The sequence below is a fragment of the Periplaneta americana genome, chromosome 13 (assembly GCF_040183065.1).
Source record: "Periplaneta americana isolate PAMFEO1 chromosome 13, P.americana_PAMFEO1_priV1, whole genome shotgun sequence".
NCBI classification, from domain to species: Eukaryota; Metazoa; Arthropoda; class Insecta; order Blattodea; family Blattidae; genus Periplaneta; species Periplaneta americana.
This window is the reverse complement of record NC_091129.1, coordinates 62,232,843-62,258,870: the sequence shown is the minus strand read 5'-3', so window position 1 is coordinate 62,258,870 and position 26,028 is coordinate 62,232,843. Positions and strand designations below refer to the sequence as shown.

Here is a 26,028-nt window from a genome sequence, read left to right as displayed (position 1 = left end):
CTTAAGTCTGACTAGTGTAGTATGTAGCTAGTCGGCGATGTATGCAATGGAGGGAAAAAAGAACTGGCCACCCTACCCCATTATCTCCTGATCTAGTTGCCTCATAAGTGGTATCTTCTTGGTATCACTTAGGTTCAGACCTTCTTCGGACAGTTGACTAAACAACAAACAACTCTCCAAGTGGCAATGGTAACCCTTTCCCCGATAGGCATAATGCTTAAAACGCAAATTTTCATAAAATGGTTGCTTGACAACAGCTGTTACGTAATAACTTTATGTTAAAGCAAATACGAGTTATACTGCATTATTTAACAATAATTTGTAAAAGTTTGAAATGAAGACTTCGAGCTTTCTTAAGGCCGAATCAACGTGATCGCAAAGAAATAAACAAATCAATGTCCACTCTAGTCGTTCTATTCTTCTTACTTTCTGTTCCTCAAAATACAGTAAATTAGACGATGCACTCACAGAATTCCGTTCTTAAGTATACATTATACGACATTAAAAACTAGCATTCATAAATAGAGTCCACACCTGTGGAGTAACGGTCAGCGCGTCTGGCCGCGAAACCAGGTGGCCCGGGTTCGATTCCCGGTCGGGACAAGTTACCTGGTTGAGGTTTTTTCCGGGGTTTTCCCTCAACCCAATACGAGCAAATGCTGGGTAACTTTCGGTGCTGGACCCCGGACTCATTTCACCGACATTATCACCTTCATTTCATTCAGACGCTAAATAACCTAGATGTTGATACAGCCCAATAAAAAAATAAAATTCATAAATAGATGTCAAAACTTTAGGTAAGAGTTTTATGTGTATTTTTAGCAATTTTTCTTCATAGCAGTATCATGCAGTATACTGTTCTCGACAAGCAATTTTGTATTCACGGCTTACTAGAGACGTCAGGCAGTACCGGAGAGCGGAGACTGGGGATGACTAACCTAGTACCAAATATAGAGGATGATTATTACAGATAATATTATTAGACAGAGAAGCTGGAACAGATTGAACGCTTAGTCACCATTCGCTAGTGGTAAGGAGGAACATGTAGTCCATATACTTGGGTATTTCCGATCAGGTTTCAGAACTGCAGATCTTCTCAGGGTCACTGTCAGAATCCAATGCTTTTAAATGACTACGCCTATACTATTACAGTACGTTTGAAAGGAACTACTTTGCTTTCCTACCATTTTCAGTCGAAATCCACTTCCATGTTTCCCTCTGAAGAGTACGTATAGGTCAGTGGTCGTGAGCATTGGGTTACCATGTCCTCTTTTTTTAATCATTTTATCCTGTCCGGCAGGCATTTTAAAAAAGATTTGAAATGTCCAGCATTTCGCATTTCAACTAGAATTAATATGAATACTGAACAATGTACGATAATATCTAAACAAATGGTGAAAACCTATGAAAAAATTTAACTGCTTTCAATGGTTGAAGCTGGACCACATAAAAAAACATAAAATATAATGGCCTATTGACATGCATTGAATTCTTACACTCTAAAAATGTCATTATTCTTGATTCTAAGCTATTTTATCAATTTTATTCTGCAATGTACATAGATATGCCAATCAAGTTAATTTGGACAAAGATTTAAGTTTAGATAAGCAATGGTGCAAATTCTTCAATTCCAATGGTTCTGCGAGCACTGAAACTTTCTCAGAACTTTTAAAAATATATCAATTCTATTTCTTTATCCCAAGTCACAATGAAAATGTTGAGAGTATTTTCCCTAATATCTGCTCAATGGACAAAAGAAAAAAATCGCATGCTAACGGAGACAGTCAGAGGTATCACTATAGTGAAATATAATTTCAAGGACATGTCCTGTGAACAACTCCATAGTTGTCACAAGATAGATGTTTGTCTCTTCAGGCTCTTGTGCACAAAGTGGGCTTCACCGATAAGTAGGGTACAGATGTAATACTGATTCAGCAACTAGTGAGAAAACTAAGGTGACCCACTGTTTTTATCTTTAATTTTGTTCATACCAATTTTGAAAAAGTCCTCCTTTCTTCAGCAATGTCCTCTTATTTTAGATTCCATGTCCTCCTATAGAATTTCTTCTGATGGTAACCCTAAGTCAGAACTCGTTGAAATGGGTAAAGGGTATTCGGTGTAAAATCATATGCCCCGTCGTGCAGCAGACAGAGAGGGAGAGAGCATACCCGTCAGCAGCTACGGATGCACAATAGTGCAGTCTCTTATCCGCGGGTAAGAGACGCTAGCCCGAGGGTGCTGTGTGGCTATGACCGTTGGTGTAGGTTGTTCAAACTTTACACTATTTACTGTAACTCTTTCAGACATTATTAGACCCATTATTCGCCCCTTGGACTGACCGTCCTTACCTCACGCAGAAACACAATTAAGCCGTAGAATTCGAAACAGTAGGCTATAGCCCAATTCATAGAATATTCTGGTAAACACCGGAGAGAGGCCAAAGTGATCCAAGGCTATGCACGGGCGTCGGTTCGAATCCCACTTGCGCTGATTACATACCTGATTTTACCTAGGTTTCCCCCTCAAATGTAAGGGGAATGCCAGATAATCTCATAGCAAATCCTCTGATTTGACCAAAATGCCAACAAGTTATCATCAATTCTACTGATACAATATAATTTTGCAGTTTATACAGCGCCGTCAAAACCATTAAAAAAACATCGGAGAAGAATCTTCTATCTGTGGGATAGATATACGAAAACACGAGACATTCTCATGGCTTACACGTTGGAAATTGCCAGTCACATTACGGGGTAATATTACTTTAAAGAATTTGCTCACGACGAATCAAAAGAATTCTTCCGTCCTGTGAAGATTAACCAAGCTGACATAACACCAGTTTTGCAGGTAGGAAAATTGCTCCATTGTCGTTAGAAAGAGAAGAGGGAAAATGCCTCACGTGTTAGCGCAGTAAAACAACTTTCATACACGTAAGACTGCGTTTCTAAGAAGTGGAGACTTACGTAAAAGTGGCCGCCGAGATGATGTGGAATTAGATAACCTGAGATGTGCAGTCGACTGAGCCCTCAAGCACGGAAGGATGCTCGGTCATTCCACAGGTCAGTGCACAGTCAATTGTGTCTGTTGCTACGCGCCTTGTTCAAACCCTCGTTCCAACAACTTTGCACCTCGGATGAGTCACTTCCCGCAGACTAGTTTTAGAACAGTGGTACTCATTAGAAATTAGAGGAGAGCCAAAAGTGAGGATTAGTAATTTATCGAGAGCCTCAATGAATTTCACAGTTTTGAAGCTTAATATTATGCGGGGATTTTTAATTATTAAATTATTATTATTATTATTATTATTATTACTATTATTACATATTACTTGGCATTTTGAACTAGAAGGGCGAATTCTGCTAATCTCCTGCAAAATCATATCAATAGCTAAGTGCAATATGTGCAGGTTGATTTGTTTTATTTCACCTACAATTTGTTTTTAAATTAGAAATTTAGAAAATAAAGTATCACATTCAGCTAGAAGACACTCCTCAACATTCTCCGCATCTGTAAATGGCTAAATTTCTGCTACATGGTGCGATGTTTTTGTTGTCAATTCGCTTTTATGTACAGATATAGAAATAAAATTTGGAGCTTCCTTATTGTGCAAGCTTCGCTTACAACAGACTGCACATGTGCAGTAAACAAGATCCCCTGTATATGCATGCTACTTGTGGACAGTCGTGTGAAATTGTTGCCTGCATACAGGTGGACTCCCATCAAGACTCACTCCAAATTTTAAATCCGTATCTGTACAGATTCAATACATTACTTTCTGTTCATATATTACGGACATCTGTAACATTTTCAGTTTTTCTATTCTTTGATTGGGAATGTTTTAGATACTTGTTTTCAAAATTAGAATACACGCTATTGCAATGTATATTAAAATAAAAACACGGTACAGGGGAAAAACAATCAAAGTCACAATTCTCATAAGAGTATTGCCATCATCTAATCCAGTATGTTATTGCAAACGTTTAGTGTTTTGTCTTATCAAAACTGGTAAAGGAGAAATTTTGCAGTAATATACTGAATTAGAAGATGACATCACTCTAAAGTGAATTGGGACTATACTTTTTCTCCTGTACTCTTCACTTATGACCCATTATTATATCAAGACATAATAAGCATATGACACATAACACTACCTTAAAAAAAAAAAGCTACGTGTCGTCGTTCAAAACCTTCACTGGCAGTAACGATGCAGGATAACCAAAGTTTTCTCAGTTGCACACTGCTACAGAAATTAAAAACTAATTCTTAGAAAAATAACAATAATATTAATTCAAGAACCACAGTAAATGTCTTTGAGAGCCGCATGCGGCCCGCGGGCCGCGTAATGAGTACCACTGTTTTAAGAAGATAGTCCGAGAATCTTGTTTACAAGGACTAGTTCACGGATTATGCAACAATCGTTTACACTAAGACATGTTTCCAGAATCATTTACAAAGTAGGTACTTGAATCCTACTTTAGACGGATTTCTAACGACGCTTTATTAGTAACAAAATGATCAAGATGAAGCTGGTGATAGCGAAATGGTATTTCGGCGTGTTGAGATCAACGATTCGCAATGGAATTATCTACCATTCGCCTTACAGTTGGGAAAACATATTTTTACTCACGATATAAAAAACGGGAGGTGAGGCAGCAAGGGGAAGAACATTAACGATACGAACGCTAACATTACGTGACGCAGTAGCGATACTATTCATTAAAAAATATGCATATTTCATCAGCTTCTGGTCATTGCTCTTGTGCATAAGAAGTGAGAAGTGAAGCTATTAATTATAATTCGTACTATAGTAAGCAATTATTAATAGTTACTTTATTAAAATAATTAGTATCCTTTAATTTCCGTTACTGGCTATTGGGATGCTTATCTGAGCGATGTTTATAATAATAATCAACACAATCTCTTCCTGAATAACCAATAATAGGAAAAAATCCAACCAGGTTATCAGTCCAAGCAGGAATCAAACCTACGCCCGAGCGCAGCCTAGGACTACGAGTCCCACTATTATCCTTGAGCAAGAAGTGCACTGGATTTTTCCCAACTTATTCTTGGAGAATATTTTAAGTAACTGCTCTGAAATTCAGGCAACATTCTCTCCATTTCCATACAAATAAATACGCAATCCACTGGTTATGCGAAAAATCATTTGCCAGAATGTAGTGCCGAGAGAAGGCAGGAGTCCAGATCCATTAGGTTTGACTCACTCAACATTTTGTAACATAACGGTCTTACGTAAATATGTCCGCGTACACGTTATCAATATGTAAATGATACAGGGAGACTTGGTACAGTCTCAACACACTTCGGCCACCTACCATTCCCAAGAAAGATACAAAAATCAATTTTTAATAGAATCCAGAGTCGTTCTGGAAGTTATGCCGAGATAAAAAATCCTTTCTTTATCTACCTTGAACTCGGCCTCTTTCAGCCCGTAATGTCACTCCACCAACAGTGCTGTCTCGACTTCCCTTTATACAAGATTACTCAGATTAAATTAAACCAGGCCTGAGCATTATTAACTCAACTGAGGAATGCAGATTTCCTCTTAACCCTCACCCCACCTTCCCCGGCTGAGACGAGTACATAGGAAATATTGCTCAGTGACGGATTGTAGAAGACTTTTACGAACTTTCGGCTCTCGCTGGACGCCTGAAATCCATCACTGATGCACAGTGGCTATTGTGTGTTTGTTTGTAAGATAAGGCAGTGTAAGCGAAAAAGACATGGGCGGGGGTTTCTCAGTTCCGTTTCACTTCCCCGTTGTGCCCAGGGCTGGATTACACCTTATGATGGAATAGCTGTAATGAAATTACAGGGAAGCAAAGTAGTTCAAGATAACGTACTACACAACTGCTTTATCCACAGCAAATCTCACGAAATCTGACAAATTTATGACGACTTTAAAATTTACACAATATGTAAATTAAGCAATCGAAAGGATCGCTGATGTGCGGAGTCGTCATCTGGCTGAACTCGGCTGGACGTAACCTGTAAAATACTCCGAAACTCCTCTGCCCGTGCAGCTAAGCGCTTTTGAACAGCACTGCAACTTGTTTGTGAACAAAATTAAGAACGAATTTTAAACAATAAAAGTAAAAGTAAAAAAAAAAAAAAAAAACTGCGAAGTGTAATGTCTGTGCTCATTTCTTTTAAAGGAAATTGTTTAAAAATTAAAACTCATAATTACTATACCTACACTGTAACTATGCAAACAGTCCACACCTGTGGAGTAACGGTCAGCGCGTCTGGCCGCGAAACCAGGTGGCCCGGGTTCGATTCCCGGTCGGGGCAAGTTACCTGGTTGAGGTTTTTTCCGGGGTTTTCCCTCAACCCAATATGAGCAAATGCTGGGTAACTTTCGATGTTGGACCCCGGACTCATTTCACCGGCATTATCACCTTCATCTCATTCAGACGCTAAATAACCAAGATGTTGATAAAGTGTCGTAAAATAACCTACTAAAATAAAAAAAAACTATGCAAACAACTAAACGGAAGGAACTACAGCAGGAATTAATTATGTATACTTGCGACGGATTTCATTTCGAGTGTTGAACAAAGACGTGATAGAACAGTACATATACCGCATTCGACGATTATCCCAGGATTTAGAACAGGGATGCAAAACTGTGCTCCAATTGTGGCACACGTCACAAGCCGGAACACGTGACTCATCCCTTCCTTTCACCCCCACACGTCATTGGATATGGTAGGGGAGAGGAAATAAGTATTTAGTGTGCTTACGAACGTCACAGATACGTAATTCAAGGCCGGAGGATCGTGGACGGGGAACAAACTCTTTTCCTATGCTTCCATCCCTCTCTTCCTCAGTTCTGCAAGCATGATTTAGAAGATAGCCATTTTATGAAAATTCGCACCAAATGAATTTTGTAAACGTACGTTAACGCACCTTCTGGTAAAACACTGCTGCAATAGCAAATACAGCTGGGACGATCGTTTCTGGTCGGTAAGTCCGCTATTCACGCAAGGATGGGAGTCTATTAGTGTCGAACGACTCGATTATTCAAAATAGTCGATATTTTTGTTAATTTGGAAACAATGAGTACTCTTTCGATAATTTAATTTCACAAGCAAATATTCGTATTTATTCTACAGCACGCATAACACAGATGCTAAACCTGGGGATGCGCATCGCGCAGCATGCTTTGGCGCTAAACAATTACCCATAAGGGACTACGCAAATTTCTCACTTCCCGGCTCCCAAACACAATTGTCCCTGTTGTAGTATATGAAACGATTTCCTAATACAAGCTACTGTAGAATGATCTTCGACCAATATAATGACTAATAACATAACTTGGTGGCAATTTATATCTTAAGAATCTAAAACTTAATTCGAAGAACACTGGATCTACCAAATATAATTTAGAACTTAGTAGGTTCTATCCTGATTTTTGTAAAGAAACGTCAAAGTTGGAATATCAATACATTAGATGATTTCCGATATGAATTTAAATAGGCCTATAGGAAAGAAATTTTTAGGATGCAAAAAATGGGCAGCTTAAGTACATATCAATATTTTTGTGTCAGAATTTTTTTTTAATTTGATATACCTGAAAATCTGCTGAGAAATAATTTATGACATACACTGAATGTACATCTAAGCCCCTTCCTTTCTCTACAAAAAGCTCATGTGTTTACCTGGAATCCAAACCATCATCATTAAGGCCGTATTATACAGCTGCACTACCACAATTTACGGGGAACCACATAAATATTAAATTACAAACATACTAGACCAAAACAAGACAACCGTATTATGATGATGACTAACAAGAAGTCACGAATGTGCGTATAACGAAGAGAGTAGGCGCACCTCCCCTATATAATTCGACTACGCCCTATGCGTTTACGTTATACATTTAATTAATCAATAATTACATTATACTTTGAAAATTAGTACCTACCAAATTTGTCATATACGTGAATCAATGTTATATAATGCACCCCCAATTATCTGTCTTGAAATCTCCGAAGTTTTCGCAATCCAAGACCTACGAACTGTAATGGCGCCATCTTATTTAGCTTATAAATCCTGAATATGATAAAACTTACAGGCTTAGGCCCTATTGGTACTAATTTCTGGATATTTTTTCCAACTGGAAATTTTGGGTCATATTTTCAGCGTTTGCATCATTAGTACGATACACCCGTCGTTTTTATCCTCTTCCATTCAATATAATTTCATATTTTTTTTATTGACGGATGTTTCCATTCCCATAGTTTTTTTTTAATTTTAAGCGCAGGCTACATTGTCAGAAATAACTTACAACATTGCACGTAATACTGTACTTTACTTCCTTTTTAATCTCGCCACACGTTACGAATAACATAAAAGTGCTTTTATATCAATACATGCGAAGCACTAAAAATTTATATTTCAAACCAAACTTTAGATCTCTATAAATATAAAGGACTTGATTTGCAATTTAGAACAATGGATACCACAAATTAATGGAGGTTGTTTCAATTTATTTTATAAGTTTATAAAGTTGCAAAAACAGGCGGTCAAGGCTGAAGCGTTCCGTAAAATGCATAAAGATCTACTAATACGAAAACAAACTGTTTAATACATGAAAGCTTCTGGAATGAATTAGTAACATACAGTATTTGCTAAACTTCGATGTCGTTTATTGTAGTTCGTAAACATTTTTGTGTAATTTTATAGTTTTTTTTTTTTTTTTTGGCAATTTTAAGTCTCAAAAGTCGAATCCTGATTAGACACAAAATATAAAATATGCACATCGTCCCATCAATTTTACCCAAACATCCCCGCCGCTATCAATTAGAAACTAAATGATCACATCGATTCTTTATAAATTACGTTAGCAATAAAAGTATAAGAGATCTTTCATCACTTTCGATCAAGAATTTAAACTAAACTGATTTCCTGATTCCGAGGTTTCTACCTTCAGAAAAAAAACTAGATAAGGCTTGCCTACAAACATTACTGTGTTCTTTTGTTGGCATCTGAAGGTCTCATAGCATTATGGCAACCATGCTCAATGTTGACCTCTCTCAAAATGCACTGACATTTTAAGTTAAGAATTGCGAAACATTTGGGGTGCTATTCATAGACATTTCGCAGCACGCGCTACGAGCGTACTAAGCTAGCCCCGGCTATCCACTGGTTACTAGTACAGAATTCAAATCATATCCTATCGCTAACACTGGTTTATGAATACGAAAAACGCTGATAATCCACCGAAAACCCGCGCTAAAATGTCTATGAATACGGCCCCTAAAGTTCAAGAACAGAAAAGCTTTCCAATTCACTTAAACTGATTTTCAAATCTGGTAAATAATACACGTACATAACACTGCAAGCAGAACCCCACCTTTATTGTAAGTGAACCAAATCACACAAGTATGAAGCACCTCGCCTACAAATGACCACACCCTTCCCACCTGTTGTACGTAACATTACTTCAACTTTACAAAAACATACCGTTTCTATGAAGAATCTTCAATTCTTACGAACAGAATACGTAATCTACGCAGTGAACAACGGGAAGAAAGTATCTTCCTGTATGTAGATACCTACTTCACTCCTTCGTAGCTCGAAATTTGAAATCCTCACAATATTACCAGGCACTTTCAATATTTTATTTTTAAGGACGGTAATGGCAATATGCAAAGACACTCGAATAGTCTGTTTACACTGTGATATTGCGGAACACCTACTCGCACCTGTAGAACAACTCACACTGACTCGACTGCCAGGCCGCACTGGACACACCACAACACTTGCTAGTGGACTTCAACAGGATACCAGTCAGCCAGCCCGACTGGAGTCGCAGAGTGGTCGTCTACCTACGTACAGTTCTTCCTTTCTCTTGCATTCACAGCACACTACTACGATTTCCCAACAATTATCTTATTACACCGCCGTATCGCTGTGACAAGTGGCTGTCATGGTAAGATGTTGAGACTGTTATCGCTCATTTGTGAATCCTGCTGATAAAATGTTGCAGAATGAAAACCGTTGAACTTTCAACGGTCTGAGATGGAAAATATACGCGCAATAATATACTTTGTGTGCTACTACTTCATTTCATGTTTCATAGCAGTGCTAAAAATTGATTATGTTTTCGTGCTTCAAACAAGACATAAATTTATCACCACCACCTCTTCAGGAATTATTGGTCTTTTGATACATTTCGTAGTCATGTTTACGATATTTTTAATAATAATTTATTGACACAGTGTTCACAGGTAGCGGAACTTCTAACATGTTGTCAGCACGATGCAAGATCACTATTTATGACAACAGAAAAAGAGACACACCTAGTCTCTCAGAGTAACAGATCGGAAGATCAAGCTCCGCTTCCTTTGTCGGGAATCAAACGTGAGTAGAATTTGTAGCCGGGAACGCTAACATTTGAGCGACAACCGCTTAATTTATATAGTGACGTGAAACAATGCTGATATCTGTTTGATACCGTGTGGGGAAGCCAGACGTCGGTCTATAGCAGTGGTCGTCAGCACTCGCTGAAATGGGTAAAAGGTAAGCGGAGGCGTCCCGTGTGCCCCGTCGTGCAACAGGAAGAGGTAGAGAGCATACCCGCTAGCAGCTACGAGTGCACCATAGTGCAGTGTGTTCTCTGCGGGTAAGAGACGCTAGCCCCAGGGTGCTCTGTGCTGATGACCGCTGGTCTATAGTATTTCGAAATCATTGTTACACTTTATTATAACTGAAAAATTTGTATGACCTGCAACTTGCAGGAATTTTGCCCTTTCTGTCCGCAAGCTTCTCACCTAGCAAAGACCACATTCAACAATCGTCCTCGTCGTCATCGTCATCATAACAGCAAGAGTTATTCGTCTCAATCCGCCTCGTTAAAAACGGTGGTCACTTCATCTCACAGTAGTGTTCTTCCAAAGTACTGTCGTCCTTTTGGCACCTACTGGATTATTAACCGAATAAATCTCTTCTTTCATTTCCATAGTATTGTATAACCATTTTAAAGAGAATAAGGAATGAACCATCTTTGCCCACTTAAAAAAATAGTTATATGTGTTGTGTGAGTAGGATTCCATATACTGTATTTTGATTCTATGAATGAAACACTGTGATAATGTAAAGAATCTAACTGCTATGATATATTTTTCAGGTAGCGGAACTCCTAACATGTCGTCAGCAAGGTGCAAGATCACTGTTTATGACAATACAAAAAAGGGACACGCCTAGTCTCTCAGGGCCGTATTCATAGACATTCTTAGCGCGGGCTTCCGGTGGATGATCAGCGAACTAACGTTTTTCGTATTCATAAACCAGTGTTAGCGATATGATATAATATGAATCCTGTACAAGTAATCAGTCGATAGCCGGGGCTAATTTAGCACGCTCGTAGTGCGGGCTAGTGAAATGTCTATGAATAGCACCCTTAGAGTAAAAGCTCGAAAGATCAAGCTCCGCTTCTTTGTCGGGAATCAAACGTGAGTAGAATTTGTAGCCGGGAACGCTAACAATTGAGCGACAACTGTTTAATTTATATAGTGACGTGAAACAATGCTGATATCTGTTTGATACCGTGTGGGGAAGCCAGACGTCGGTCTATAGTATTTCGAAATCATTGTGTTACACTTCACTATAACTGAAAAATTTATATAGGCTTACAACTTGTAGGAATGTTGCCCTTTATGTCCGCAAGCTTCTCACCAAGTCTAGCAAAGACCACATTCAACAACCATCATTGTCATCATCATAACAGCAAGAGTTATTCGTCTCAACCCGCCTCGTTAAAAACTGTGGTCACTTCATCTCACAGTAGTGTTCTTCCAAAGTACTGTCGTCCTTCTGGTACCTACTGGGGTATTAATTTAATACATCTCTTCTTTCATTTCCATAGCATGGTATAACCATTTTAAAGGGAATATGGAATGAATCATCTTTTCCCACTTAAAAAAAAATAGTTATATGTGTTGTGTGGAGTAGGATTCCATATATTTTGATGCTATCAATGAAACACTGTAATAATGTGAAGAGTCTAACTGCTATTACATATTTTTAGATTTGGCATTTAAAGAACGTATAATATGCTGAAGACAGACTTTAAATTGCTCTCCTGAACAATTTACAAACGTGGACTAAGCTTGTTCTTTCCCTGTCCCTTCATTTGTACTGTATAATTACAATATTTCTCTCCTTTACTTAATTTAAGTTATTACTAGCTTACATCTGTCACTTTCATTATATAGAGGATAAGTCCCAATCCGTCACTGTTTTATAAAATTTATCTCTATTGGACTGTCTTAGATTCAACAATGAAGTAAGTATTCGCATCATCTTTACCAGACGTGAATCCACACACCTTCTTCCGAAAAATGCAATTCTTACAAATAAATAAGTAAATATGAACATTTTCTAACAGGCAACAGAATGGTGCTCACGAACAAAGGTATGTGTAACACCACGAGTAATTATTATGGACACATCACTTTAGATGTCATCTGAATTTCTTCTGGAATTTTGCAATTATCAATTAAGAAGAAAAAGAAACCTGGGACGGTCCAGGAAGATCGAGGCGAATGACCCAAATTTCACATTATTATATCATCATCATCATCATCATCATCATCATCATCATCATCATAGGGAACAACTTTGTGTGGCGAGTAACATAAAACTGATTATTATTTCCTCGTGAGCTCTTCCCAGCCTTCGCAAGAGTAACGGAGGGCCGCGAAGAAAGAATGCTATTATAATAAAAATCACATCAATCGAATGTCTGCAATATAACGTGAGGTTTCCATTCCACTGTATTCATGAGACATGTGACAATTTTAGTAGTGATTACAAATGGACGTTCTATGACGTCACAGATAGCTTTTCTCGTTCTCACCAAGCGAGTACGTCTACGCTCGATTACACTGAGTTAGCGAGTCATCCAAGCAGCGCAACGGTATGATTCAGGCATTAGCATTTTTCTTATTTTATTGTTCTAAGAATTATCTTGGATTCTTATTAACGCTATTCACACAAAAATACACTAACATTACCAAGTTTCACAAAACTATTCATCCGATCACAAAAATGTCATGATCAGTTAAATATATGTACATAAAGTCTAATTCAGTAATTAAAGGCTGTCCTCATATTACGTGAGCTCGTGATTTTCACTGATACGTGTTTAATACAACAAAAAATTCGTTTACAATTAAAATGTTTCAAGTTAAAACATAACAAAGTCAAGTAGAATATTACTGCAATTCACTTATATGGAAATAAAATATTACAAACTTATTTCAAATAGAGAATCAGCGTAAATTTGTACATTCTTATTACATTCAATAGCTTGATTTACATTATGTGCCACTGTTCCAGAAGTAAAACGCGGTGCACGTCATAAATTCACAACGTTAAAACCAATGCTTTATACCAATGCGAAACCCAACACACCCCTGGAAAAATAATCTGGCAGACACGAAAGGGTTTGTGGGTACAAATACGTTACCACAATATAGTATTTCAGGAATCTCGCTTCAGTTCAGTGAACGAGCGTCGATTACGTGATGAAACCTTGGAAAGCTGATAGCACCATCAAATATCTCCAAGGCTAATTCATTCCCATCAACGTAAACAATATTACAGAAGTGATTAACCACACCTGATTCCAGATAAGCGTTAACCTGAGCGACTTGTCTTTCTACTCTAGACAGCGACAATAATTACTTAATACTGAACGATACAATTCGAAATGTTTGAACATATTCCTATTGCAGGCAACATTATCTAATCCTGAACCCTTGAGAACAGTCATAGAATTATCATCATCATCATCATCATCATCATCATCATATCATCATCCTCTTTAGTTGATGACAACGTGAACGTGGAGATATTGTAGTTCACACATTTATATAACATTTGTAAAAAGAAAAATAATATTTCCGTAAAAACGACGAAACTAATAATATTCTGTAACAAACATTCCATGTGAAGTAATAACATATTCAGTAACACAATTTTGAAAAGATAATAATAGATAACTACCTCACATGTGATATAGGACAAGATTAAAATGCAAGGAACATTTTTTATATAAACATAAAAGTAAGTTTCTGCGAAAAGATGACAAATTAAACAATTAGGAGCTCGTACCGTACGTATTTTATGTTAATGAAAATTAAGTGGAGCGAATACGAGTATGTTAATAAAAAAATCCTAAATCCTGGGATACAAAGAACACAGAAAGATCGAGGTAACTCTGGGGTAAGAAATTAGATTATAGTTTTTTTATGACATTGTGGTGGTGAGATGAGGATGATGCTGCTGCTGACGATAACGGATAAATAAAATAATAAAAGAAGTCAATTAAATGTGAAATTTCTAATCAGTATTGCTCGTTATGCCCAAGTCTACATATTTGCAATTACATATTACTACTACATCAGTTTATTAGCAAGATACTGTATGAGAGAATTCTTACACACAGTAAAATCCATGAACAATAAAATTCTAATTTCTGCACGCACCATTATATGAAAAAAATACAAGTCTGAATATATGTAATTTTGCTCCAAACATACGCACAACATACAGTATCTTTTTGTTACTTTTCTAAATTCTGTAACTCGGGACACGTTATGTTAGTCTCTATGTACAGTCTATGAATAAGTGGAGAAACGAAGTCGTTATTTCTCAAAATATTACAGGAGATGAAAAAACCTATTTGCTATTCACGTACTTTGTATTTTTCTTTGCATATTATTTTATTTCGTAAATACAATGAAGACTCAAGAATTATTAATACTGATTTTTCCAAGAAGACAAAAGGAGAATAGCAATGGCAAAATAAGTTTTTAATAGAAAAAGGAGCATCTTCTGGGGACTTCTGGAGAAAGAAGGAAGAGACCAGTGAAGTGCTTTTTGTGTGAAGTGTAGCAATGTATGGGGCAGAAACATGGACATTACGACGAAGTGAAGAGAAGTGAATAGAAGCATTTGAAATGCGGATATGGAAAAGGATGGAGCGTGTGAAATGGACAGAGTAAGAAACGAAGCTGTGTTGGAAAGAGTGGATGAAAAAAGAATGATGCTGAAACTGATCAGAAAGAGGAAAAGAAATTAGTTGGGTCACTGGTTGAGAATAAACTGCCTACTCAAGGATGCACTGGAGGGAATGGTGAACGGGAGAAGAGTTCGGAACAGAAGAAGATATCAGATGATAGACGACATTAAGATATATGGATCATAAGCGGAGACAAAGAGGAAGGCCTAAAATAGGAAAGACTGCAGAATGCTGGGTTTGCAGTAAAAGATCTCCCCTTGGGCAGAACACTATGAATGAATGAATAATGAATGTTTAATGTAAAGATTACAAACGTGTCTGATGTGAATTCTACATATCCAGCTACTGTTCAGAAATCATCTGAGTCAGCTAAGACAGGAAAATAAATTAGGTTGTGTATAATGTACTCGTACACAAAACAAGCAATGAAATTAAATCTCTCGTCGTTGGAGTGAATGGATAGCCTAATTTTCAAGGACATTGTGATCTTCAAACCTCTTCAGCATCGTCTTCAATTATCTGAAATATAATATACCAAGTAGCTGAAGGAAAGGAGGACATCTTAGAAGGATGACTTTGTTTTTATACTTGATGTCAATGGATTATACAACAGATGTTGAGTTCGGTAAGAGCCAAGAGAATCAACAAGCAGTAAGCCAGAGAGTTATTTTCAGAATATGGAAAGAAAATATCGTTAAAAATGTAATTATCTATATCTCCTGACCGGGTCGAAATTCATGCAACTTTAACAAATTTTTCAGCTTGAACATGTCATGGACCACTCACATTCCTGGTAAATCATTAGCAATCTTGGAAAAAAAGTATCCATTAACAGCAACCATGAGCTGGATAGTGTAGAAATGAGTGGTTCAGGGTCACTTTGCACCTATGTTTTTTTTTCTGCTTCTGTCTCTTCGTGAAGAGTGAAGTTCTTTCCGTATACCACACTTTCCTGGTAGTGTAAATCTAATCACATTGAATGGCTAGTTTATTTACATTAATGACTTTCGTTATTTGCTCTGGAAAGGTTCGAGAAATTTGTTTACCTAGCTTCATAGCAGCAAGATATAAATAAACGACACAACCTTGGCCTTTAGAATTATTTTTGACATTGACAAGAAGTGTCTTTAAGCAGACTGCCCATAGCAGGCGTTCACAAAGTGTCTCTGCTGTGGACAGCAATTCTGTTTTCAACATTTTATACTTCGCGGACACGTTCATCGGCACAATATTCTGCCAACAAACACGAAAAACTTTTTTTCCGAAACAGCTCACTGAAACTTGAAATGACCATGACGTCTGATGCGACTGAAATGCAGGAAAATCTTTAAAATAAACTACAAGTTTCATAACAGGAAAGTTGTAGTTTATTATATTATATAATATTATGTTATATTATATTATATTATAATCGCAAAAGTAACGTAAGTGGCGCGAAGTCCCTCGTGAGATGTGAATTGAATCGGTGGGAGGAAAAAGGAAATAAAGTTAAATGTCCACATTTCTATTTTTGTATGAAAAATGGAATGTGAACAAGTTACATAGTCCAGTGGTGAAATGAGTTAGGGCAGTCCATTTTTTATTAGATAATAGGAATCAAGCTTACAGAAAGGAATCGTGTTATTCTTCACCACACAGTCCTAGGTTGGCCCCTGATACTAATGAAAAAAAAAAAAAAAGTGAAAATATCTGTAACGCCAGAGGTTTATTCTGCAAATGTAACCAAACCAAAGTTCGGAAGTGACTTATACAGCAATACAAACTCTTCTTCCGTCAGAGCATGATTGAATAGGTTTGATGGCTAGGTATAGGCTAAATGTGAAGAAATGTTTTTGAAATATACATACATTATGTAGTGTAGTTTTCTTCTCCTTTGTCACCATCCATCTCATAAGATATTCTGAATCATCCACATACTTGTAATTATTCTAGTATTAAATAAGAATGTTCGTGTTTAAGTTTGTTATATAACGAAGATGTATCAAGATCTTAATATTAGCGTCGATTGAACTGGTATTCGGCGAGACGAGGGTTCACCTTACGATTGGGTAAAACCTCGTAAAAAAATTCAACCGCGTAATCAGTTCAAGCGGGAATCAAACCCACGTCGGTGGCTGTGTGTGTGTGTGTGTGTGTTACTTCAATATACTATGTGCACATTAAAATTTACAAAATACCAATTTTGATAGTAAAAATTATTTATTTTCTAAACTGAGAAAGATACATTTCGTTACCGCGTTAAAAATATGTCACGTTAAAGCATATATCAAGTTGTAAAAGATAGTACATCATGCTATTATAAGCGAAAACTGACATTTCTTCATACTTTAAATTTCTAATCCTTATTAATTTCTGAATTAAAACATATATTTCTATTCCTTCGCGACATCACTTATGTGGTCTGCCAATATTTAATTTTCTTTTAACTTGTGCTCCGTTACCTTTTCTGGGGGTGGGGTACTTCAATATTCATCTTTCTTTGGAGTTTGATTTTCCCAATAATTTTAAAAACCACCTATAAGCTACGTTTATTCAATTCCGTTCTTGTGCGCTAATTCATAATTTTTTTTTACAAATTTGAAACATCCATCTATTGATCAGCGCAAGCTAATTTTAATATAATTTGTTTATTTAACTAGCTAGCTAGCTAGCTAGCGAGTACAAATTAAAATTATAAAACAAAAATGTTTCTAGCCACTACCGTAAGTGCCAGACTCGTGTACGATGTGGTCTTAGCCAAAAATATAACATAAAATTTACAAGGACAGTTTACTAAACACAGTAATTAATTTAATTCAAACCTATAAATAACACACAAGAGCAAAAAAAAAAAAAAAAAGAGAAAAAACACATTTCATGTAAATTGACAATCAGACAGAAGCCAGCGATATTCAATAAGAACATGAATATACTCCACAGAAATAAAAGGTAAAAAATACACACATTTGTTAATATTATATATTATTAATAATTTCACAAATTTCTTTTTTAAAAGCTTTAATTTTAAAATATTACAAATTTGGAAAATGGTTTGTAATTTTATTATAAAGTCTTGGGCCGGAACTAGCGCCATGTTAAGAGCTACACTTGTATGCCATTTAGGCTCAATTTAATGGGAAAGTAGACTTTTGTCGGAAAACCCTGAAGAAACCTCAACCATGTAACTTGTCTCGATCAGGATTTGAACCCGGAACCGCTCGTTTCACGGTCAAGCACTCAACAGCGGTGTACTAAACATGTTTAAAATATAGAGGCTACACTTTATTACTATTTACCTCTTAACTGTATTAGCTAAGGTCCTCCAAAAACATGTGCAAGAATATACATAAATAAAGAGTGTTATTGAGTAAGAGAGCGATTGAAATAGATGTTGAAGTTCTTGAATTCCTAATTACTTCATTACAGCTAAAAATAATACAAATATACATGCACGTAATTACTAAATTTGCCACAGACTACCGTCAATGCTCTTTATCACACACCAAGTTAAATTTGTCGGAGAAAATGATAACATGAATCGTGCACTTAACTTATCTGGGAAGACGAAGTGTTCAGCATTACATCATATTACAAGCCATAATGACTATAAAAACGATGTTAGTCATGACGTCAAGGCGTATCCGCTCGAGGCCATGATGATATTTCTGTTCTAACGCAGTCTTGCCACCTGCTGTTGCTTTCCCAGATGATTGTATAAAGTGACTAGTAGGGGACTATTATTTGCTTGTGCACGTTTAGTTCAACGTATGTAGTAATGCATGGATAGCGAAACAGTGCCACTTAGAGCATTGGTAACAATTGAGCCACAAAGGGCGTAAAGAGCTTTATACGGAGAACGCATATACATGTATTGCCATACTCTGCTATGCAACATCCGGCAGATTTGAAAAGTCATGTTGCTTTCCGACAGTAATACCGATGCATTACAGACGTTGTCACTATTATATAAGAAAAAAATATCAATTTATTCACCGAAAAATGACTATGATTAAGATTTTAAGTAATAAATTACACTTCAACTGTACGGCTAGTTGGTTCGTTGGTTGATTGGTTGGCTTGTTTCCAACGTAGATCACTTGATATATTCCAATTTCAATTTGTGACTCGCAAATATTTGTCGGTATCATTACACACAGAAAGCAGTGGACCAGTGACATTTTAAATACAGTAAAACCTGTATTAAACGACCACTGCTGGTTCCATGAAGAACTGGTCTTTCAGAGGGGTGGTCTCTCAATAGGGGGAATTATTTTACACAAATAATGGGTTAAAACGTTTCTATATTAATCAAATAAAAACTTGGAAAATATTGTAAATAATAAAAGCTTGAAATCAGAACTTTATTTTTTATTTTACGTTATTTTTCCAATTTTCTCATCTGATTCCCCTTCACGAAATCATAAATTTAACTCTGATTAACTTCTTTACATTTCCTTTTTACAATCTCATTTTCAAAACTATTCTTTAACATGTTAAGAAGTTCATTTATATGTTCTCGATTCATACAATCTTTCAGTGGTGCCGGTTGTTGAATTAACTCAATATTACATAAGGCTTGTTCTAGTCACATCTTTTTGGATTGAAATTCTCTCTTGACTTCATCCTCGTCATCGGTGGGTTGATCACCGAAATTTTCTAATAGGTAGGAGGAAGGAAAAATGAATTGTTGCACTGTAATTAACAAGTAACGATTTGATTTTTAATGTACAAACGAAAAGTAAAACCGTCATACAGAATTAGAAATCTTACCTTTCAAGAAGCTGTTAAATAGCGGTGCAAATAACCCTTTGTCATACCTAGGAGGCCGTTTGCTAGCGGTCATTGTACCTTTTTCGTAGCAATCCCCAACATTCCTTAAGGGATTAAGGACAAAGATGAGCATTCAACGTGAATAGGATATCACTTAACAACGTTGCCAAACATCAATTTAACTTCTAGTACTGTACGAATTTCTTGAAATTTATTTGGGCTACTGTAATGTAATAAAATACTAAATTGTAAATTTTTAAAACACAGTATGGTCTTTTAAAAGGGGTAAAATTAAGGAAATTGCTATTCAATCACTGGTCGGTGGTCTGGGAGAGAGGTGGTCTCTTAAAAGGGTTTTACATTGGTTTTATGGATTTTTAATTCGGTTCTTTAAAAAAAATCAGTCTTTAGGAGGAATTGTTCTCTCAATAGGGGTGGTCTTTCAGACAGGTTTTACTGTAAATAAGTTCCTTTTCACGGCAAAGTGGCAACGACCTTACTTTTCGATGGAAGACGTAATCATAATTTTTCCTATCTAAAAATGTACTCTTCTTTACTGGGTAAATCTATGATACTTAGGTCCAGGGACAAGAACGGTAGCCACTAGACCACAATGATTTTGACTGTCTATATAAACCACTGCTTCTCAAGACATCTTAGAAAGTCTTATGAAGTTCATATAGAATTTGAATTTTATTTACTTAGGAAATATTTTGGTGTCAAAAAAATGGCATATAGAGTGTCTATTTAATAAATAAAAAAAATATATATATTTCCTTTTACTGAACCTACGCTTGTGATTCAATTCTTTCAATATGACCATAGATATTTACATAGGCATAGTAAACAGAAATAAAGAAGAAATTTCATATCAATTTGTCTGTCCACACACTTCTGGGTTTTCCAGTGTGCTAAAATTTAACATCTTCCAGGGTCACTTGCTCTTCAGGTCATACTAATATGCATCGAAAATGAAACCAAAAGTATGTCTCTCAACACAAAGTGAAAGTCTAAAATGTCAAATGAATCAGTATGTAATTATTTAAATTTTAATTTTATTAGGCTCTATAGTTTTCAAATAATATGTACAGCTGTCAAAAGAAAAAGTGGCCGCTCTCCTGGAACAAAGTTCCCTTCGGGTATCTTCGCTACAATTCGGAGATAGGCGATGTTACATGTTGTTCGACCACGTTGCCTGATATCTAAAGTTATAATTGAAGTATTCTGTGTGTTATCGATAGCATAATGGTAGCGTTCAGGCCTCTTATTCATGAGGTCCTGCGTTCGATTACAACCTCGTGCTTTTTATGTTCTTTCTTGTTCTGTTTTTGAGAGAGACAAACTATACATAATGGCTCCTTTCTCTTTTAAGATTATTTTAGTAATTAACATCAGGTTCATTAATACATTATGCCATGACTTTATCATTATGATATTGTGGCTGCAAATGGAAAGAAAAAAGATTTTATTCTCAATAAAAATATCTTTCGTGGCATAAACAAAACAAATTTACTGGCGTCGGCATAAAAAACATTCAAACAATTAAGCGTTCAAAAAACAAAACAAAAAGCCATAATTCAATATTTAGTCTACCTTCCTCTTATCTCGATCATCTTGCAGTCGAGTGGGCATGGAATTGACTATTCTATGCAAATAGCGACTGTTTTTAGACACGATATTCCAGGCATTCTGAACATACATAGACTACATACATAAGTGTTCTGTCCATGGGCAGGTCTTTCATTGCAAACCCAGCAATCTCCAATCTTTCCTATTTTCTGCCTTCCTCTTAGTCTCCGCATATGATCCACATATCCTAATGTCGTCTATTATTCTTTTCAACCAGAACCCAACCAGTTACTTTTTTATCTTTCTGATCAGTTTCAGCATCATTCTTTCTTCACTCACTTTTTCAAACACAATTTTATTTCTTATTCTATCTGTCTACTTCACACGTACCGTTCTTCTCCACATCCACATTTCAAATGCTTCAATTCGTTTCTCTTCATTTCGTCGTAATGTCCATGTTCCTTCCCCATACAATGCCACACTCCACACAAAGCACTTCACTAGTCTCTTCCTTAGTTCTTTTTCCAGAGGTCCGCAGAAGATCCTTCTTCTTCTATTTAAAGCTTCCTTTGTTCATGTTTGCAGTTTTTCTTGGGAAGGATAGGCCTAAATGCGGTAACATCCCGTTGCTTTCCGCACACCACTATCTCTTTCGCATATTATTAAATTCCAGGGGGCCCAAGCGTGGAGATGAGGAGAGTGGATTTGACTAATTGGGCCCTCCGGACTTCACCGAAAGTCATGGCAAGGGTTAAATATTAATTCTATCAGGATGTTTGACCCTACCAGAGATCGGGAAATCTCAATTAGCCTTTGCCCCCCGCATCCTGGACTAGCTTCTACGAATCATCAGAAAATCTTAGAGTGTGATTGGGCCAATTTTTCCGAAAATGTTTCCACACTTTTGCCCTCGTAGCTCAGCGGACGAACGTCGGAATTTAGATGTCAACGTCTCAGGTTCAATTTCTCGTTACTCCTTTTCATTTTATTGTGGTTCAAGATAGTATAATGTAATAATACAAAAAGAAAAACTAATAGCAGTATTATGCAACTGGATTTTTCCAAACCTAATATTAAATATATGTTATTTATATCGCTAAAGAACGATTACAATATAAATAACTAGAATATTATTTATACAGTATCACTAAAGAACGATAACAGAATATAAATGATAAATATCGGTTTGTTTAATTAATATAAGATATTATATAATACGTATTTAATTATCTAAATAAAATAACCTATTTTACAAAGAAAAATGTTTATTTGTGTTATAATAATTATCTACATAAAATACAGATTATTTATATTGTGAAAGAACAATAACAATATAAATAACTTGAATATTATTTTATAATGCTAATGAAGGAAAACAGAATACAAATGATAACTTGAATATTATTTATATCGCTAAAGAACGATAACAATATAAAAAACGTGAATATTATTCATATCGGAATTTCACAGATTTATTACAGATGTATTTAAGAAATTGTAGAAGAATAGTAATTAGTAACAGGGTCCTATTTATTCTTCTTGGAGCCAAATTTGTAACTTTTAAAAGTGAGGTTACTATGTTGAAGTGTATGTGTTGTAACGGATGCTTGATTTGTTATGTATGTGAGTCAGTTATGGGATGCTTGATGTCGTCGCAATGTCGTAATTATAGTTTGATTGTGTTTGTGTGACTATTGTGTATTAATTTATGATGTATGGTACGGAAATCTGCATATTTGTGTTATAGAAGTGTTACGTATGTGTGTTGTTAATGTTTTTGTGTGTTTCAAATTGATACCTGATATTTGTTTTGCAATCGCAATGCCTAATTTACGGATTGTTTATGTTTTGTTTACATCGCGTAAGCTAATTTAATTTTCTTTTCCATTTCTCTTTATGCTTATCTTTTTTGTGTATAAAACTATAGCCCTAACATACATATGTAAAATAGGGCTAACACCCACTGGAGATACTCTAGCTACAATAGTAATAATTATTATTCATATCGTTATAAAACGATAACAGAATACAAATGATGACTTGAATTTTATTCATATCTCTAAAGAACGATAACAAAATATAAATAACGTGATATCCATAAAGAACGATAACTGGATATAAATGATAATTTGAATATCATTTACATCGCTAAAGAACGATTAAAAAATAAAATGAAAACTTGAAGAAGGCGCGAACCCACAACCTTTAAATCATTAAACAAGCACTCTACCGCTGGTCTGCGAGGAGCAGATATGGAACACTTCCATAGTTCCGGAACTGCTTGTACAAGCATATGCATCGAGTAACATCGCCGCGACCCGAAGTGGACTTTGAAAATATTCGCTGTTCACGAGTGCGGCCACTTTTTTTTGACAGCTGTACATGTGACTGGTATCATGTTTTGAATAAGTTACTGTAAGCAAAATTAACGAAGGTTACTTGAAAATGCACACAGACATACGTACGTTCTAAAGATTATTATTTTTATTTTTGTGTAAAAGAAATAAAATATTTAAGGAATATGGTAGAATAAAATAAATAGAAAAAACGAGAACACATATGAAGTTATCAAACATGTAATAACAAAATACAAATAAAAACAAATTGTCCTTGGAGTGCCACGTTATCTACTCCGCTTCAGCAAAGTGATTACTCGATGTCACTGACGGAAGATGATGCGAGACAGAATTATACCTGTCAATTACATTCTTGTCTAGGGTTTGGTAAACTTACTATATTAAATACATATAAAACAAGTACATTGCTCACTTATATGTATAGTTGTGGTATCTACATTACCAATACGCACGTTGTACTATATCACGTTCACCGTCAACACTTACCTACAACAAAAGAAAATATGCATTCATTATAATGAAATTGTGTACAATACTTTATCTTCATATCAAACAAATAATACCACCTTCAAAACATCAGAACCTAGACCAACTTCTCATGAAAAATACTTGAAGGAAAAAATGAACACTTGTGAAAATCCATCAACAGAAACAGATTTGAAGCCCCCAAAGAATAAGAAAACAAAATCAATATCCAAATAAAGATACCGTCATTAGGGGTTACTTTGATATTGGGGGCTACTTTGATAACCACTTCGATCGGTTACTAAAATCGAATTCGCGCGAAAGATATCAGAATGTGGCCAACTTTGGATCTCGTGTTGGCAGCTCTGTTAAACTAGTTATGAGATAGCGACGGCGCTATATAAATACTACATGTTGTAGAGGAGAAATTAAATATTTTGTGGTTTATAAAGTGAATGAGGATTTCTGATACCTGCAAAACTTCGAAGCTACACAGGTAAACATACTTATAAATGAATATTCAATTCTATCTTCAAATAAAGTAGTTCTTTGGCATTTAAAGTGTTGCTTGTCGTTCACTTGAATGTTGCAGTAAGCACACCAGTTACGTTGAAGAGTCACGGGGTAACTTTGATAGAGAGGATGGGGCTAAATTGATAATCTAGTCAAACATTTAAAATTACATTTATATTGTTTTAGACGTTATCGCTGTCCGTCCAGAGCTACTATGGTGCGAGATTATAAAAAGGAACCAGGTTCTCCCCAGTACAACAATTTTTCAGATTCTTCAGAGGAGCCTGGAGACATATTTTGATGGCGTGGAAAGAGAAAATCTTCGATTTTCAACTGTACCGAAGGTTAATTTTCCAAGCTTGTTGAAGAAAGCATTGATCCACATGGATAAGACAAAGTTACAGACAAATACTAGTAAATAATCATTTCCCGGAGATACAGAACAGTCTGAAATAAAACACATTTTGATAAAAACAGTTCCTTTTCTACGGGCATTTGTCCTTGCAATAAGAAGTCCTCAAAAAATTCCGGAGCCTGTAGAAGTTGTTGAACAACAGGTTGAGAGTTGTCTCATGGCATTTCTTCAAGAACACAGATTTGGAAATTCCAGTACAGCTGGCTCTATGATGAGAAAAAAGAGACGACTCAATGTTGAATGAGGAAAGAGTATAGTTACTGCGTCTACTTCAACAAAGGCAGCAATGATGACGAATAGCCTCAGGTGATTTGTGTAAATAGGCAGATCAAAGTTTCAGGCCTCAAAATTCCAGAAGATGCTAAAATATGAAATAGAATCAGAAAACCCAAAAACAGGAAATTTCATTCTTGCCAAATTTCTTTATAGTAAAGATAAGAAAATCTTCACACATGTCTTTGAAATTGTGGACATGGCATCAAATGGGATAGTGATTCATGGTCTCAAAAGAGCTGATGAGAGTGAAACAAAATTTAAGCCAATTGACAGAACATTTCTACTATTTCAATGCAACACATCATCAAGATTTTACCTTCTTCAGTCGCAGAACTAACTGACAATTCCATGATTTATGTCTTCCCTATTGTTCTTGAATTCAAGCAAATTCTAGTTTTGTTTCCATTATTTTTATGAAAAGTTGATTTAGTTTGTAGTCTAGATTAATTATTTATGAGATTGGTAATGTTTTGATAGAACAAATTTGATTTCAACAATTTATATAATTTTCTATGTCTATTATAATGTACAATGAGCCTTTGTACTTTTCTTGCAAATGAAATACTAATGTGGTATTTGAAATGTCCTTTAAATATAATTTCATTTGCTTAATTTGCCCTGATTTACCTCTA

General features: G+C 35.9%; 1 protein-coding gene across 11 annotated transcripts in view; it reads right to left on the bottom strand.

The window, feature by feature from the left end:
• The window catches only part of Unc-115a (Uncoordinated 115a), a 609,469-nt gene that overhangs the window by 409,249 nt on the left and 174,192 nt on the right, over nt 1-26,028 (bottom strand). For 8 of the 11 annotated variants that reach the window (XR_011335573.1, XM_069843355.1, XM_069843358.1 and 5 more), the window contains exon 1: nt 9,487-9,738. The exons of 1 other annotated variant lie outside the window; for it this stretch is intronic. The gene's annotated coding sequence lies outside the window, so the exon portion shown is untranslated. 2 more of the 11 variants (XM_069843357.1, XM_069843356.1) reach the window with 2 other exon arrangements.